Genomic DNA, 14,972 nt, shown 5'->3' with positions numbered 1-14,972 from the left:
AAGCCGCCTGGGCCTTAGGAGTCCATGGGAATCGGATTCCCTGCCTGGTTAGTTCGGTTATTGGGGCGATTATTGCTGAAAACCCCTTAATGAATTTCCGATAAAAATTAGAAAAGCAGATGAAGTGCTGCACACCTTTTTTATCCATAGGTGCGGGCCAGTCCAGGATGGCGGACACCTTTTGAGGGTCCATCTTGATGCCATCCACCGAGATGATTAGGCCTAGGAATTGGTTGCACTGGAGTTCGAACTCACACTTTTCGAGTTTTGCATAGAGACCGTGTTGTTTGAGCCGGGTTAGGACATTCCGGACATTTCTGCGGTGATCGGTTAGCGAGGAGGAGAAGATCAGAATATTGTCAAGATACACTATCACGTACAAATCCAGGTAGTCACGAAAAATGTTGTTGACAAAGTGCTGGAATGTTGCAGGGGCGTTGCATAGACCAAAGGGCATGACAAGGTACTCGAAGTGCCCAAATCGAGTGCGGAATGCTGTTTTCCACTCATCCCCTTCCTGGATTCGAATTAAATTATAAGCTCCGCGAAGATCAAGCTTCATGAACACGACTGCGGTTCCCAACCTTTGGAAAAGTTCTGGCACTAGAGGCAGGGGATAACGGTTCTTGATAGTTATCCTATTCAGTTCCCGATAATCAATGCAGGGACGTAGGGAGTGGTCTTTCTTTTCGACGAAAAAGATGCCCGCAACGGCTGGAGAGGTGGACGGGCAGATGAATCCTTTTTCCAGATTTTCGTCAATGTAGGCTTTTAGTGTGCTTACCTTCTGCTCAGTTAGTGGGAAGATTCTTGGAAAAGGAAACCTCAGTTCCCGGTAGGAGTTCTATTGGGCAGTCATAAGGCCTGTGCACAGGCAATGTTTCTGCTCCCTTCTTGCTGAATACATCCACAAAGTCTCGGTAGGGTTCAGGGATGGACTGTCGTAGTTCCAGATCTGAGTCCATACAAAGGAGTTTGGAGGTTTCAGTAGAGGACAGGCAGTGCTGTTGGCAGTACTCAGAAAGAAAAGTAACTTCCCCTGTGGTCCAGTTAATGCTGGGGTTATGGGCTTGTAGCCAAGGTATTCCCAGGATGATGGGAAAGAGGGGAGAGGAGATGGCGTCCAGATGAAGAAATTTCTGATGATGGGTGCCAATGATGGCCAGCAAAGGGACGGTTTCTTGGGTAACCGGGCCGGAACGAAGGGTGGAGCCATCTGCCAGGTGTATTGTAAGCCCCTGGGCCTTGGGTTGAAGCGGAATGTGGTGATTAGCAGCGAAAGTCAGGTTGACGAAGCAGCTGCAGGCACCGGAGTCAATGATGACCGTCACTGGAGTATTCCCTCCTGGAAGCTGCAAAGCGATGGAGAGAGCAAGGTGAGAACCGGACTTAGGTACAATAGATGCACACATTGAAGGAGCAGGGAGACACTTGCGCATCTTGTTGTGGCAAGCCCTCACGTAGTGCCCGGGTTCACCATAATACAGGCAAAGGTTGCGGGCTCGTCTCCGCAGCTTTTCCTCAGGAGTCACTGTGGGGCGAAGCAAGCCAAGCTGCCATAGGCTCTGGGGCATCTTGAGCGGGTGCGGTAGAGATGGGAGGAAGTTGACTGACCCAACTGGGGACCTGAGGTAGCATCCAAGTATGGCGGAAACGGTGAGAAGACCTCTCTGACCAGCGTTCCCTCAAAGGACGGTCTGGATGGACAGGTTAATAAGTTCATCCAGGGACGGGGGTATTCCAACACGTGCCAGCTCATCTTTCAGAGGGTCCAAAAGTCCCATTCTAAACTGGTGATGCAAGGCGGCGTCATTCCAGTTGGTGCCAGAGCTCCAGCGTCTGAACTCTACCGCATAATCTTCTGCTGCCCTGCGACCCTGCTGTAGAGAGTGCAGAGCGGCTTCCGCAGTCGCAGTCAGCTGCGGATCCTCATACAGTTGGGACATGGCCAAGAAGAAGGCTTCTAAATTATCCAGGGACACTGATTTTTGCTCCAGCAGGCGGTGGGCCCAGGTTTGGGGTTCACCGGACAACAAAGAAATGACAAAGCCCACCTTAGTTGCTTCCAAAGAGAGTTTGCAGGCGTTGCGAAATGCACGGTACTTGCTGCGTTCTCCAGCAAACCTTTCAGGAGTGGGTACTCTGGGCTCACGAGGAAGCATTACCACGGAGGGTGCAGATGAAAGTCCAGTAGAAGATGCTCCCTGGGGATTGGAGAGAAAGGATAGAGCCAAAACTTGCTCCTCCAATCTTGTATAGCCTTCCTGAAGGCTCTTTACGGCTTGAGTAAGACCCGCCAGGTGTCTACAAGGTTCATCCATGGGGGAGGCCCCCTGCCCGGACTCGGTCATGGCTGCCTGATACTGTCAGACTTTACTTACCAGACCGGTGAGTCCGCTTGGGCAGAGGGTGGTCTCCCATACGTATCCTACTCGCGGCCCCTGGTAGAATGGACAGGAGGCACGGGAGTATGGAATGGTAAGAGAGCCTGGTGAGGGATCCAGGTGCTGGGTGGAAGAGGATCTTCAAGCAGCAGATGGTGAGCTGGAATACAGGCAAACAGGTGCTGAGCAGGAGCAAGCAGGCAGGTCAGGGCACAGGCAGAGTTCGGCAACAGACAGGCAGCACGGTACAAAGGAGCAGGCAGAAGAAGGGTCAAACAAGCCAAGGTCAGGTACGGGCAGCAATCAGCGGAGTATCAGAGGCAAGCCGGGTAGTCAGGAGATCTGGAAACAAGAACGCAGGAATAGGTATTAGGAACTAAGGAACCGGAAGTTGTTGATCAGGCAGCACCGAGCAGAGTGCATGTCAAACCTAAATAGGCCGATTGGCGCCAAACGGCACGCCGACGCTCACAGGCGCGCGCCCGCACGCCAGTACACAGACCAGCGCCTGCAGGGACACGCACAGCAGCGCGCACACCAGGGCGGCCAGCACCGCGACCAGCAAGGTGAGCTCTCTGACAGTGCCTACAGTTGCAGAGAGGAGGAGGAGGGGAGCGAGGCTCCGGGCGGCCGCATCGCTAGACCGTGGGACAGGTGAGTGTCTGTTTATTAAAAGTCAGCAGTTACACTTTTTGTAGCTGCTGACTTTTAATAAACTGGAAAATGTGTGGAACTACAGTACGGGACACAGGCTTGACTATTCATAGACTCTGGGTTATAGGCTGCTGTCTTCAGTTGATTGGACACTGGCAAAACTTTCAGACCTCAGTTTTTTGTCAATGTTCCTAGGTGAACTACTTCTCCTTTATGTTAAAGTGATACTATAGTTTTTTTTTTGTTTTGTTTTTATTAACCACTTACGGACTGCCCGCCGTCGTTATACATCAGCTGTTTGAAGAGGGATATCGTTGTTTTGGCAGCAGCTAGCTACCATAACCCCGGTATCCTCTTCTTCAGCGGGCGGTCAGCTTTCACATAAAAGTGGTCTCGGTGGCAGATTCGCCGCAAGATCACTTTTATCGGCAGCAGGAGAGGGCCCCCCTCCCGCCGCTCTCTGGTACCGGAGGGCAATCGTGTCCTGTCTCCTGTTAGGTATGGAGATGAGTGAAGGGAAGATGGCCCCCACCCGTCTCCATACAATTGCTGGGCGAAAACGTCACTTCCGCCCATAGCTGTTAAAGCAACATTTTTCTATTTTTTTTTTTTTTTTTTCAAATGACATTTAATTAATTTATTTATTTATTTATTTTTATTGCATTTTAGTGTAAATACGAGATCTGAGGTCTTTTTGACCCCAGATCTCATATTTAAGAGGTCCTGTCATGCTTTTTTCTATTCTATTAAGGGATGTTTACAATTCTTGTAATAGGAATAAAAGTGACAATTTAAAAAAAAAAAAAATTGTATAAAGTTTAAAAATAAAAGGTAAAATAAATAAGAAAAAAAAAATTAAACGTGCCCCGTCCCGCTGAGCTCGCATGCAGAAGCTAAGGCATACATGAGTAGCGCCCGCATATGAAAACCGTGTTCAAACCACTCGTTAGAGCGAGAGCAATAATTCTAGCCCTTGACCCCCTCTGTAACTCAAAACATGCAACCTATAGAATTTTTTAAACATCGCATATGGAGATTTTTAAGGGTAAAAGTTTGTCGCCATTCCACGAGTGGGCACAATTTTGAAGTGTGACATGGGTATCAACTTACTCGGCGCAACATCATCTTTCATAATATAAAAAAAAATGGGCTAACTTTACTGTTGTCTTAATTTTTAATTCAAAAATCCATTGACACACATAGTAGGACTCGGCCCCGCTCCCCGTGTCACTGGATTTGATTGACAGCAGCGGGAACCATCAATCTATCCAATGAGGACCTGAGACAGCGGCTGGAGCTGCTGTGCTCGTCCCCATCGCTGGAAAGATCAGGTTCAGGTAAGTAAAAGGGGGGCTCTGGGGGGCAACTGCAGCACAGAAGGTTTTTCATCTTAATCCATTGAATGCATTAAGATGAAAAACACTGAGACTTTACAACACCTTTAAGTTTCTAAGCTTAACCACTTGCTTACCGGGCACTTAAACCCCCCTCCTATCCAGACCAATTTTCAGCTTTCAGCGCTGACGCACTTTGAATGACAATTGCGCGGTCATGCAACACTGTACCCAAATGAAATTTTTATCATTTTTTTCCTACAAATAGAGCTTTCTTTTGGTGGCATTTGATCACCTCTGCGGTTTTTATTTTTTGTTAAAAAAATTTAAAAAGACCAAATTTAAAAAAAAAAAAAATATTTTTTTTTATATTTTGTTATAAAATTTTTTAAAAGGGTAATTTTTCTCCTTCACTGATGTACGCTGATGAGGCGGCACCAATGGGCACTGATAGGTGGCAGTGATGGGCACTGATTGGTGGCAATAATGGGCACTGATCTTGTACACTGCTAGGTGGCACTGATTGGCACCACTGGTGGGCATTGTTAGGTGGCAATGGTGGGCATTGATAGGTGGCACTTGTAGGCATTGATAGGTGTCACTTATGGGCATTGATACGTGGCACTGGTGGGCACTGTGATGTGGCAATGTCAGGTTGCACTGTCAGTGGGTACTGTTGGCACAATTGTGGCACAATTGAGGCATTATTGCCTCCTCCTCTTCGGGACCGATGTCCCTTGCTGCTGAGCCGGTGATCGGCTTTTTTTTCTCCTCGCACTGTCAGCGCGAGGAGAAAAAAAAAACGATCACAGAGCTTTTGTTTTGATCATGTGATCAGCTGTCATTGGCTGACAGCTGATCACATGGTAAGGGGCCGGGACCGACCCCTTACACAGATCGGTGATCACCCGAGTCTCAGTGACTCGGTGATCACAGCGCGCTCCACGCGCGCCCTGCAGGGCGCGCGCAGGGCACGTGCACAGGGGAGGCCGTCATACGACGGCCTCCCGGGAATTCAGGTCCGCGCTGTAGCCGTCATTCGGCTATAGCGCGGATGCCAAGCGGTTAAAGAGATATTAAGCCCACAACCAAAAATCAAATTTATTGCAGGTTACCAGTCCTTAGATGTGGTGGCTGCATTTGTTACCCCCCTCTGTTTTCTCTTGGTAATCCAGCAAGTAACACACCTCCTGTATTAGAGTGCCTACACTTGGGATGAAGCAGAGACACCTTTGGACAGCAGAATTGTTAATCTGGAGGGTAGTATTAGTTGCACTGGCAGTTTGAGTGGACTAAATTGAGGCCAAGCTCTAGCTCGCACGTTAGCAGTTAAAACAAAAGCTTTTCTTTTTCTTTTGGGAAAAAGGTTTTATATAAATAAAGGCTGACTCTGTAATGTTAGCAAATGGTCTGTCTCAACCCTTTGACTTGCATTTGCAGAACAGCATGTTCTGTGGAATTGGTAAGCTGCAATATATTAAGTGTTTGCTTTCGGGTTTAATATCACTTTAACTAGTTCTTATTTATTTACTTTTTTTCCAATCAACTCTTCACTGCCTTTCTAGTATAACATAGAAGCAGTTCAACCTTGGTAATAGATTGTGAACCTTACCTGCACCCCATGCTGTGGGACAGCCTGTAATGTTGCTTTGGCCACTAGATCCTGCTTGGGTGCTCACCTTAGCCCTGAGTGCAACACATGCAGTTAGCCGCATGGTGATATACAAGTTCAGAGCCATGGTCTGTTCCCAGACCCTAGAGACCCCTCTGGGGGTATGCCCACTGTGATAAGAGAAGACTAGATTCTCACAGGGACCAAGGATGGGGAAAAAGGTTTGTCCTGTTGCGACCTTAAAGTGGTTGTAAATGCAGAAGGCTTTTTAGCCCCATCTTGACACAACAATGTTGTACGAGAGACTCAGCTATCCGGGACTCTCCCTTCTCATTGGCTGAGACAGTAGCAAAGTGTCATTGGCTCCCGCTGCTGTCAGTCAGTAAGTCCATGAGTAGAGAGAGGGGACGGGGCCGGGCCACGGCTCCGTGTTTGAATGGACACACCACGCTGCTGCTCAGCTTGGGTGCCCCCCATAGCAAGCTGCTTGCTGTGGGGGCACTCAACAGGAGGGAAGGGCCAAGCCTGCCAAAGAGGGACCCAAGAAGAGCATAATTTGGGCTGCTCTGTGCAAGACCACTACACAGAGCAAGCAAGTATAACATGTTTTGTATTTTTAACAAAAAAATAAAACCAGAGACTTTAGTATCACTTTAAAGTAAACTTATAGTGCCGATCGAAGCTGGGGACTCTACTCCCATGATCTGCAAGGATAAGAGGGTGCAGGAATGCTGATGTGCTCAACCAGAAGCAATACATTTAATAGATATAGCAAGGGATGCTGCTCTCCCGACCAGCCCCTGTAACAAAGGAGTGTGGAGTGGCTTCAACCTACCTGCCTCCGCCAACAAACCACTCCCTCTGGTGCGATTCACCCTGCCCACCTGGGCTTAGTCATAGGGTGGGCTCATAGGCAAATATTCATTCTGCCGATAGGATGTAAGGTGCCCAGAGTCACATGTCTTCCATTGCAGTGGAGCAGAACCCTATTTTAACACTGGTCTCTGCATCCAATCACAGGCACACAAACACTGGCCTGCTCTGAGTCAGAAGTGCAACTACCTCCTTTAAGAAGAGGTAGACATGGAAACTCTGAAGAAGATCCAGAGATGTGCTCGAGGAGAACACTGAAGATTTCTCACTCCCAGGCTTCCATACACTTGATGCTATAGTCTCATGCAATATTAATATTATTATGCAGGATTTATATAGCGCCAACAGTTTATGCAGCCCTTTGCAATGTAGAGGGGGGACAGTACAATTACAATATAGTTCAAAACAGAAGGAATAGGAGGGCCCTGCTCATGGAGCTTATGATCTAAAGGGAGGAAGGGTGGTACAAAAGGTAATAACTCCAGGGGATGATCTGATGGAGGTGACTCAGGTACCATTCTTAGGAGGAGGTGGGGTAGGCTTCCCTAAATAAGTGAGTTTTCAAGGATCGCCTAAAGACGGACAGGGTAGGGGCTGATTGGACATATCTGCAGATGAGGTTGGTGATGTAGCTGGGGGTGATGTTGTGGATGGCCTTGTGTGTTGTGGTTAGTATTTTGAATTTTATACGATGGAGTAGGGGAAGCCAGTCAAGAGATTGGACAAGAGGAGCAGCAATCACAGATTGGTTAGTAAGGTGTATTAGTTTAGCAGCAGCATTCATAATAGACTGAAGGGGGGACAACCTGTGTAGGCCAGTGAGGAGGGAGCTGCAGTAGTCAAGGTGGGAAATAACTAAGGAGTGAATAGGTTGTTTTGTGGTGTCGTTAGGAAGGGGTGAATTCTGGAAAGATGTAGCCAGTAATTGGATGTGGGGGGCTAAAGGAGGTCTATGCAGAGGAAGGCCTCTTTAACACCTCTGACTCGGAGCCCCTGGTAGAGTATACAGGTGGCGCATTTTTCAATCACTTGTGACAAAAAAATGAAATATTCAATGTGCTCAACAAGCCTCTCAGCAAATTCATTGGGGTGTCTACGTTCCAAAATGGGCTCATGGTGGGGGGGGGGAGGTTGTACTGCCCTTCCATTATAGCACCTCAAGAAATGAGATAGGCAGGCATAAACTATAAGCTGCGTAAATTCCAGAAAACGTACCCTAGTTTGTAGACGCTATAACTTTTGCGCAAACCAATAAATATATGCTTATTGAATTTTTACCCAAGACATGTGGCTGAATGCATTTTGGCCTAAATATGACTAAAACTGAGTTTATTGTATTTTTTTTATAACAAAAAGTAGAAAACATTTTTTTTCAAAATTTTTGGTCTTTTTTCGTTTCTATCGCAAAAAATAAAAACTGCAGAGGTGATCAAATACCACCAAAAGAAAGCTCTATTTGTGGGAAAAAAGGACACAAATTTTGTTTGGGTACAGCAATGCATGACCACGCAATTACCAGTTAAAAGAGCACAGTGCCAAATTGTAAAAACTGCTCTGGTCATTAACCAGTTGGCAACCGCCTCATGCAGATATACTGCGGCAGAATGGCATGGGCAGGCAAAATCACGTACCTGTACGTGCTCTGCCTCCCGCGGGTGGGGGGTCCGATCGGACCCCCCCCCCCGGTGCCCGAAGCGGTCGGCTTCTGTCCGGGAGCGATGAGAGGTGAGGGGGAGGGGCCATCCATTCATGGCCCCCCCCTCGCGATCGCTCCCAGCCAATGAAATCCTTCCTCTGCTGCTGTATAGTAAACAGCAGCAGAGGAAGTGATGTCATCTCTCCTCGGCTCGGCATTTTCCGTTCCAGCGCCGAGGAGAGAAGACATCCGAGTGAGTGCACAACACACACACACAGTAGAACACGCTAGGCATACTTTTCACCCCCCCTGTCACACTGACACCAAGCAGTTTTTTTTTTTCTGATTACTGCATTGGTATCAGTTTGTGACAGTTAGTGTGGTAGGGCAGTTAGTGTTAGCCCCCTTTAGGTCTAGGGTACCCCCTAACCCCCCTAATAAAGTTTTAACCCCTTGATCACCCCCCGTCGCCAGTGTCACTAAGCGATCATTTTTCTGATCGCTGTATTAGTGTCACTGGTGATGCTAGTTAGGGAGGTAAATATATAGGTTCGCCGTCAGCGTTTTATAGCGTCAGGGACCCCCATATACTACCTAATAAAGGTTTTAACCCCTTGATTGCCCCCTATTTAACTCTTTCACCAGTGATCACCGTATAACTGTTACGGGTGACGCTGGTTAGTTAGTTTATTTTTTATAGTGTCAGGGCACCCGCCGTTTATTACCGAATAAAGGTTTAGCCCCCTAATCGCCCGGCGGTGATATAAGTTAGGTTTTAGGGTCAGATAGGGTCTGCGTCGGCCCAGGCAGCATCAGGTTAGCGCCAGTCCCGCTAACACCCACGTACGCATCAGGCAGAGTCAGGCCTGATCCCTGCGATCGCTAACAGTTTTTTTGGTAGCGTTTTGGTGAACTGGCAAGCACCAGCCCCAGGCAGCGTCAGGTTAGTGCTAGTAGCGATAACACCCACACACGCACCGTACACCTCCCTGGTATAGTATCTGAACGGATCAATATCTGATCAGATCTATACTAGCGTCCTCAGCAGTTTAGGGTTCCCAAAAACGCAGTGTTAGCAGGATCAGCCCAGATACCTGCTAGCACCTGCGTTTTGCCCCTTTGCCCAGCCCAGCCCACCCAAATGCAGTATCGATCGATCACTGTCACTTACAAAACACTAAACGCATAACTGCAGCGTTCGCAGAGTCAGGCCAGATCCCTGCGATCGCTAACAGTTTTTTTGGTAGCGTTTTGGTGAACTGGCAAGCACCAGCGGCCTAGTACACCCCGATCGTAGTCAAACCAGCACTGCAGTAACACCTGGTGACGTGGCGAGTCCCATAAGTGCAATTCAAGCTGGTGAAGTGGCAGGCACAAGTAGTGTCCCGCTGCCACCAAGAAGAAGACAAACACAGGCCCGTCGTGCCCATAATACCCTTCCTGCTGCATTCGCCAATCCTAATTGGGAACCCACCACTTCTGCAGCACCCGTACTTCCCCCATTCACATCCCCAACCAAATGCAGTCAGCTGCATGAGAGGCATTTTCTTTATGTCCTCCCGAGTACCCCTACCCAACGAACCCCCCAAAAAAAGATGTCGTGTCTGCAGCAAGCGCGTATATAGGCGTGACACCCGCTATTATTGTCCCTCCTGCCCTGACAATCCTGGTCTTTGCATTGGTGAATGTTCTGAACGCTACTATACACTAGTTGAGTATTAGCGTACAGCATTGCACAGACTAGGCACACTAACACAGGGTCTCCAAAGATGCCATCGCATTTTGAGAGACCCGAACCTGGAACCGGTTACAGTTACCAAAAAAAGTGTAAAAAAAAAAAAAAAAAAACACAAAAAAATATATAAAATTAAAAAAAAAATAGTTGTCGTTTTATTGTTCTCTGTCTCTCTATTCTCTCTCTATTGTTCTGCTCTTTTTTACTGTATTCTATTCTGCAATGTTTTATTGTTATTATGCTTTATCATGTTTGCTTTTCAGGTATGCAATTTTTTATACCTTACCGTTTACTGTGTTTTATTGTTAACCATTTTTTTGTCTTCAGGTACACCATTCAGCTGCAGCGCGGATTTATTTATCTTGACAACAACAGCGTTTGCTCCCACGATATATAAAGCCGTGGCTCCAGCGGAGGTGATATATGCCGAAGCATGGGGGCAGCAGGGGCGGAGGAGCGATTTGCTCCTACCTTTTGCGGGAGGATGCCCCCATGCTTCGGCATATATAAATGGTGCATGTATGCCCATCATTAGAAGTGGGTGGATGAAGGGAGGTATTCTAATGGTGGGCATAACCACCGATCAATCTCTTTTTTTCGTTCAGCCCACAGGCTGCATGAAAAAAAAGATTACAATATATGCCCAACAAGGACCAAGCAACGTACTGGTATGTTGCTCGACTTTGAGTGGTTATACCAGAATGATGCCTGCAAGTTTAGGTATCATCTTGCTATCATTATTTTCAGCCAGCAGTCGGCTTTCATGTAAAAGCAATCCTAGCGGCTAATTAGCCTCTAGACTGCTTTTACAAGCAGTGGGAGGGAATGCCACCACCCCCCCCCACCGTCTTCCATGTTTTTTGCTGGCTCTCCTGTCCCAACAGGGAACCTGAGAATGCAGCCGGTGAATCAGCCAGCTGACCATAGAGCTGATCAGAGACCAGAGTGGCTCCAAACATCTCTATGGCCTAAGAAACTGGAAGCTACAAGCATTTCATGACTTAGATTTCGCTGGATGTAAACAGCGCCATTAGGAAATTGGGAAGGCATTTTATCACACCGATCTTGGTGTGGTCAGATGCTTTGAGGGCAGAGGAGAGATCTAGGGTCTAAGAGACCCCAATTTTTTCAAAAAAGAGTACCTGTCACTACCTATTGCTATCATAGGGGATATTTACATTCCCTGAAATAACCATAAAAAAAAGGAACAGTTTAAAAATAAGATAAAAAAAGCAAAAAAATAATAAAGAAAAAAAAAAAAGCACCCCTGTCCCCCACCTGCTCCCGTGCAAAGGCGAACGCAAGCGTCGGTCTGGCGTCAAATGTAAACAGAAATTGCACCATGCATGTGAGGTATCACCACGAAGGTCAGATCGAGGACAGTAATTTTAGCAGTAGACCTCCTCTGTAAATCTCAAGTAGTAACCTGTAAAGGCTTTTAAAAATGTATTTAGTTTGTCGCCGCTGCACATGTGTGCGCAATTTTAAAGCATGTCATGTTTGGTATCCATGTACTCGGCCTAAGATCATCTTTTTTATCTCTTCAAACATTTGGGCAATGTAGTGTGTTTTAGTGCATTAAAATTTAAAAAAGTGTGTTTTTTCCCCAAAAAATGCGATTGAAAAATTGCTGCGCAAATACTGTGTGAAAAAAAAATGAAACACCCACTATTTTAATCTGTAGGTCATTTGCTTTAAAAAAATATATAATGTTTGGGGGTTCAAAGTAATTTTCTTGCAAAAAAAAAAAAAATTTTTTCATGTAAAGAAAAAGTGTCAGAAAGGGCTTTGTCTTCAAGTGGTTAGAAGAGTTGGTGATGTGTGACATAAACTTCTAAATGTTGTGCATAAAATGCCAGGACAGTTCAAACCCCCCCCAAATAACCCCATTTTCCATTTTTGAAAAAAGACACCCCAAGCTATTTGCTGAGAGGCATGTCGAGTCCATGGAATATTTTATATTGTGACATAAGTTGCGGGAAAAAGACAAATTTTTTATTTTTTTTTTTTTGCACAAAGTTTTTACTAAATGATATATTGCTCAAACATGCCATGGGAATATGTGAAATTACACCCCAAAATACATTCTGTTGCTTCTCCTGAGTACGGGGATACCACATGTGTGGGACTTTACGGGACCCCGAAAACCAAGCACTGCCTTTCTACGGGCGTAAATTTTTGATTTCACTCTTCACTGCCTATCACAGTTTCGGAGGCCATGGAATGCCCAGGTGGCACAACCCCCCCCCCCCCCAAATGACCCTATTTTGGAAAGTAGACACCCCAAGCTATTTGCTGAGAGGTATAGTGAGTATTTTGCAGACCTCACTTTTTGTCACAAAGTTTTGAAAATTGAAAAAAAAAAAAAAATTTTTTTTTTCTTGTCTTTCTTCATTTTCAAAAACAAATGAGAGCTGCAAAATACTCACCATGCCTCTCAGCAAATAGCTTTGGGGTCTACTTTCCAAAATGGGGTCATTGGGGGGGGGGGGCGGCTTGTGCCACCTAGGCATTCCCTGGCCTTTGAAACTGTGATAGGCAGTGAAGCGTGAAATCAAAAATTTACGCCCTTAGAAATCCCGAAGGCGGTGATTGGTTTCGGGGCCTGTATGCGGCTAGGCTCCCAAAAAGTCCCACACATGTGGTATCCCCGTACTCAGGAGAAGCAGCTGAATGTATTTTGGGGTGCAATTCCACATATGCCCATGGCCTGTGTGAGCAATATATCATTTAGTGACAACTTTTTGTAATTTTTTTTTTTTTGTCATTATTCAATCACTTGGGACAAAAAAATTAATATTCAATGGGCTCAAAATGCCTCTCTGCAATTTCCTTGGGGTGTCTACTTTCCAAAATGGGGTCATTTGGGGGGGGGTTTGTACTGCCCTGCCATTTTAGTACCTCAAGAAATGACATAGGCAGTCATAAACTAAAAGCTGTGTAAATTCCAGAAAATGTACCCTAGTTTGTAGACGCTATAACTTTTGCGCAAACCAATAAATATACGCTTATTGACATTTTTTTAACCAAAGACATGTGGCCGAATACATTTTGGCCTAAATGTATGACTAAAATTGAGTTTATTGGATTTTTTTTATAACAAAAAGTGGAAAATATCATTTTTTTTCAAAATTTTCGGTCTTTTTCCGTTTTTAACTCAAAAAATAAAAACCGCAGAGGTGATCAAATACCATCAAAAGAAAGCTCTATTTGTGGGAAGAAAAGGACGCAAATTTCGTTTGGGTACAGCATTGCATGACCGTGCAATTAGCAGTTAAAGCGACGCAGTGCCAAATTGTAAAAAGTGCTCTGGTCAGGAAGGGGGTAAATCCTTCCGGGGCTGAAGTGGTTAAGGGGGCAAATCCTTCCGGGTCCCTCTGGAGGACAGGTTCAAAGGATTCTATTTAAGATTGTTCACGGGATATAAAAATAGTGTAGCGCTAAGTGTCAAAATAAAAGATTTTTAAGCACGAGCCATCTTACAATGGCCAGAAGATAAGCCAAAACAGAAAATGCTTCAAAAAATTCAATGGAAAGTGACTCAATGAAAAAATATTAATAAATATTGCAAAGTGACATGTAAAACATAATGGCAAAACACCAGTGAGAGGTGGAAATAAAACCAAAGTATAAATATATGTATGAAAAATTAATCAACTGTGAATAAAGTCCATATATATTATAAAAAATGTGTTCTTGATAAAAATCAAAAACCACCACCAACAGTCTCTGAGGATTAGCTGATGAGGACAACAACGAAGTATCACTGATGGGTGAGAACGGTAAAACCCCAAATCGAATGTGACGTCTAAGTGTGTGTCAAAACCATCACCATAGCATCTGAAGAGGCTTACCGGAAGCAGGGGACTTGAACAGACATATGTCTTACAAGTCAAAAAAGCTTATTTAGCCACCGAGGCTGGCAGGATGGGACATCAGATATCCGCAGCTTCAAATGGGGGAGAGGGGGGGTCTGCCGACAGCTTCACCCGTCCAGACGTATCAGCAGGTCAACTCCACTATGATAGTTGTCATCACTCTGAATGAAAGAATAACATTCCAAAAGGTCAATTTAGGAGACTCAGAAGCAATTGCACCAAAGTAGAGGAATATACTGCTCAGGGTAATCACCGAATACCTCCACATGCAGCACCTCTGCCTCTACTTTCATGCCTGCCTTTCTTTTTCTTTTTTTTTGGGTGGTCCTGATTTGAAGTATAGTGGGTAGCCTTTGGCCTATGTTAAAATTTTTTTTTTTTTTTTTTTTTTTTTCATTTTAACATAGGCCAAAGGCTACCCACTATACTTCAAATCAGGACCACCCAAAAAAAAAGAAAAAGAAAGGCAGGCATGAAAGTAGAGGCAGAGGTGCTGCATGTGGAGGTATTCGGTGATTACCCTGAGCAGTATATTCCTCTACTTTGGTGCAATTGCTTCTGAGTCTCCTAAATTGACCTTTTGGAATGTTATTCTTTCATTCAGAGTGATGACAACTATCATAGTGGAGTTGACCTGCTGATACGTCTGGACGGGTGAAGCTGTCGGCAGACCCCCCCTCTCCCCCATTTGAAGCTGCGGATATCTGATGTCCCATCCTGCCAGCCTCGGTGGCTAAATAAGCTTTTTTGACTTGTAAGACATATGTCTGTTCAAGTCCCCTGCTTCCGGTAAGCCTCTTCAGATGCTATGGTGATGGTTTTGACACACACTTAGATGTCACATTCGATTTGGGGTTTTACCGTTC

Source organism: Aquarana catesbeiana, linkage group LG13 (genome assembly GCF_042186555.1).
Source record: "Aquarana catesbeiana isolate 2022-GZ linkage group LG13, ASM4218655v1, whole genome shotgun sequence".
In the NCBI taxonomy this organism is placed as follows: Eukaryota; Metazoa; Chordata; class Amphibia; order Anura; family Ranidae; genus Aquarana; species Aquarana catesbeiana.
The sequence above is the reverse complement of the archived record's forward strand: the minus strand, read 5'-3'. Positions refer to the sequence as shown.